Raw genomic sequence first — 4,303 nt, forward strand, 5'->3', positions numbered from 1 at the left:
TACACACTGAATACTATTAATACATCCCTGTTCAGCCATGGAAACCCATTGGGTGACCTTGAGCAAATCACTCCGGCTGCAGCTCCACTGCAGAAATGATGTGGTTTCCACTGCCGTGACTCGATGCTATAAAATTCTGGGATTTGTAGTTTTGTGAGAGATTTAACCTTCCCTGTTAGAGAGCTCTGGTTCCACCCACTACAAATCCCAGGGCTCTGTAGGATAGAGTCGTGTCAGTTAAAGTGGTGTCAAACTGCCTTGATTCTGTAGTGTGGACAGATCCTCCTTCTCAAATGGCCTTCACTGCCATTACTCAACCTGCCAAATGAGCTCTTCTATTCCCTTTTCAGTCCTTTCCATCCCCTGACTACTACCATCTGATTGCTTGGGGCAATCCCAGCCACAATCTGCTTTTAATGTCAACCCACAAGGCCTTCACTTCCCACCTTAATGGAAAAGAAAAGAGAAGCAAGGGTAGGGAGAGTGGATTAGATCTTGCGGTCAGTTACTAAATTAACACGAGGAAGGAAATACTGTTGTTTTGTCATCTGTCCCACAAGAAGAGCTCTGCTTGAGGCTCAAACTTGGTGTGACAAACTGTGTGCACTATACAGTTTTTTTTTTAAAAGCCTTTCCAAGTGGATCCTGAGAGTCATAATCCCTTCTGTGACTCTGTGTTCTCTCTCTGTCTCTTTAGACAAACCTGTAAATCAAAACCACCAAAACACTTTCCATCTGTGCTGATACTCCCTTCTTTCCATTCCCTAACCAAGCTTGGAAAGGTTCCATACCCTCCATTACCCAAAGAAAGTTGGGGAACTCGGGGGGGGGGGTCCCCACCAAATATGACAATATTATTGTTGGGGAAATTAGCTTTGCAAGAGGCTTGAGTAACCTTTAGGACCATTTCCACTTGTTTATACCAGTACTAACTGAAGAGAACTCCAGGTTTGGGGTGAATTAAGAGAGTTGGATTTTGAAAAATATCACACGCACACACGATAGCAATTTGCACAGACACAGCATTAGAGCTAGCCGAAATGGAAATATGGAAAAGGATAGCCAGGTTTTAGGGGTTTGCAGGGAGTTTATAATTACCTGTCCGGTGAGTAGATCAAGGAAAGCTGGAGTAGAGAGGCTCAGACTGAGGGGTCTGAGAATGACACAGAACACACAGAGAGGTTTTCTGAGCTCTGGTTTTATAGGTACATTTTAAACTCTATTTTTGAGGGTTTTTTTTTAAAGTTTTGAGCTTTTTAAGTTGGGCCAACACTAACAAAATGAAATTCAACACGGAGAAATGTAAGGTACTGCACTTAGGGCGGAAAAATGAAATGCACAGATATAGAATGGGGGACACCTGGCTGAATGAGACTATGTGTGAAAGAGATCTGGGAGTCCAAGTAGACCACAAGTTGAACATGAGTCAACAGTGCGATGCGGCAGCTAAAAAGGCCAATGCAATTTTAGGCTGCATCAATAAAAGTATAGTGTCTAGATCAAGGAAAGTAATAGTGCCACTCTATTCTGCTCTGGTCAGGCCCCACCTGGAATATTGTGTCCAGTTCTGGGCACCACAATTCAAAAAGGACATTGAGAAACTGGAGCGTGTCCAAAGGAGGGCGACTAAAATGGTGAAGGGTCTGGAAACCATGTCCTGTGAGGAACGACTCAGGGAGCTGGGGATGTTTAGTCTGGAGAAAAGAAGATTAAGAGGTGATATGACAGCCCTGTTTAAATACTTGAAGGGATGTCATGTTGAGGAGGGTGCAAGCTTGTTTTCTGCTGCTCCAGAGAACAGAACCCAGAACAATGGATGCAAGCTACAGGAAAAGAGATTCCACCTGAACATTAGGAGGAACTTTCTGACAGTAAGGGCTGTTCGACAGAGGAACACACTCCTTCCTTGGAGATTGTGGTGGAGTCTCCCTCCTTTGAGGTCTTTAAACAGAGGCTGGATGGCCATCTGTTGGGAATGCTTTGACTGAGAGTGGCAGGGGTTTGGACTGGATGGCCCTTGTGGTCTCTTCCAACTCTATGATTCTATGTGATGTCTTTTGATTGTGATTTTTTTTAAAATTGTGTTTTCAATTTTAATCAAGGGTTGTTTTTAACCCATGTTTTTTGGTATTGAGACATCTTTTGGGTAAGAATAAACAATGGTAATCACAAATTGCTTTTCTAGCACCGGACATGAGTCAAACCATGATGCTTTGAGTCAATCAGTAGGGGTTCAGGACTGCATAGAACAGCAGCAAGCAACCGTAGCCCAAAAGAGGAAAGGAAGGTTTTCATGAATCATGCTGACTCCTTCAGGGATCAGATAAGGCAGCCACACCGAGTTCTTTCTTTGATAGATTTATGGATCTGTAGGACCTTTCCAGACAGTTTGGCAGGTGTCCCAGGCTGCTTCAGTAGCACACAAAAGACATCCAAAGTTATCAGCAAGTAACATGTACTGATCCCTGTCACGATAATTGCACCTAAATGGGGGAGGAAGGCACAGCAACCAATGATCCAAAACAGTAGTTCCTCCAAAAAACCTGCCCTAATTACTTAAGTTTCACCTTGAAGGTACTTTCCTTCTAGCTAGCGATACTGATGTTTAAAGCTCTCGGATGTTTGCTTATCCTCCAATATTTTAGATATGAAAACCAAGACACATATAGTCAAGCAACATCTGAGCTTGGCCAAGATGCCAAAAGTAATCAATGAGGGAGAACACTCAGGCTAGGAGAGGCTAAGGTATTTAAACTACAGTCAGCCTTTCATATCCATGGATTCCTTACTAACGGATTCCATCATCCATGGCTTGAAAAGATTTTTAAAATACTGCATATACATTCCAAAAAGCAAGCCTTGAGTCTCCAGAGTATCTTGGTCCACACAGACAAGGTCTTAGCCTCTGAGAGTTAAAGATAAAAGTTGGGCCAAATCAGACTCACAGATTAGAGCAGTGATTCCCAAACTCTGGGTGTTTGGGACTTCAGCTCCCAGAAGCCCCAGCCAAATTAGCCAACAGTCAGGAATTATGGGAGCTGGAGTCCAAATCATCTGGAGGACGAAAGGTTGGGGACCACTAGTCTAGAGCAGTGATTTCCAAACTTTGGTGGTCCAGGTGTTTTGGACATCAACTCCCAGAAACCCCAGCCAACGTGATCAAAAGTAAGGAATTTGGAGAATTGAAATTCAAAACATCAGAAGGACCAAAGTGTGGGAACACTGGATTAGAGGTTCCCCTTCTTTGTTCTACAATCTGTAATAGAGACAGAAAAATAAAGTTCAGAGGAAACAGAGGGGTTGGGTAGTGGTAAGCATTTGGGGGGGTGTTTGTGAAGTTGGGGGGATATATTTGCATGTTTCCACATGTTTGGGGGGCTTTCTAGATTGGGGGGGAATTATCTGGATAACATATTGTTTTTTTTAAGTGGAGAGGGGTGGCAGGGACCCATGAAGATCTTCTGGTGCCACAAAAGGGGGTGTCCAGAGGCTGCATGTAGCCCACAGACCACATTGTGCCCACCCAAGTTCAAGGATAATGCAGGAGCACCACAACAATGGTCAGAAACAGAAAAATTACTGTAAAACATTCTTCTTGTTGTTTTAATGAAGACGAGTGATGTGGGCAGCCTCATGGGTGACAAAAAACAGGATTGTGCTCTGCTATAAAGTCTTCTCCATCCATTTTGAGACCTTGAGTAGATGGCCAACAGTGTCTGTATGTGCCTTCAAGTCAACATCATCCACATCACCATCCCTATTGCAGACAAAGCAATGAAATAACAAGAACAACAAACTGAGATTCAGCACCTCTGTGAAAAGAAAATAACTGTGATCCCAGATCTGCTCAGACTGTACTCTGGATTACTTCCAAACAGACTGACAAAATGTCTGAGTAATATTGCTATCTTTGTCATTACTGTGTGCCTTCAAGTCATTTCTGACAAATGCCGACCCTACAGCGAACCTATCATGGGGTTTTCTTGGCAAGGTGTGTTCAGAGGAGGTTTGCTAGTGCCTTCATGGCCAAGCTTGGAATCAAACTGTCTCCAGAATCGTAGCCCACCACTCAAATCGTTATACCATGCTGATCTCAGTTTACAAAATATGACTGTATTTGGAACATGAGTGCCAGTGTAGTATGTGGTCTGAGCTATGACTCTGGAAACTAGGGGTCAATCCTCACTCGACCATGGAAATCCACTGGGTGACCATGGGCAAGTCACACTCTCTCAACCTCAGAAGAGCTGCCTTATTATTATTATTATTATTATTATTATTATTATTATTATTATTATTATTA

This window comes from Sceloporus undulatus, chromosome 2, assembly GCF_019175285.1.
Source record: "Sceloporus undulatus isolate JIND9_A2432 ecotype Alabama chromosome 2, SceUnd_v1.1, whole genome shotgun sequence".
In the NCBI taxonomy this organism is placed as follows: domain Eukaryota; kingdom Metazoa; phylum Chordata; class Lepidosauria; order Squamata; family Phrynosomatidae; genus Sceloporus; species Sceloporus undulatus.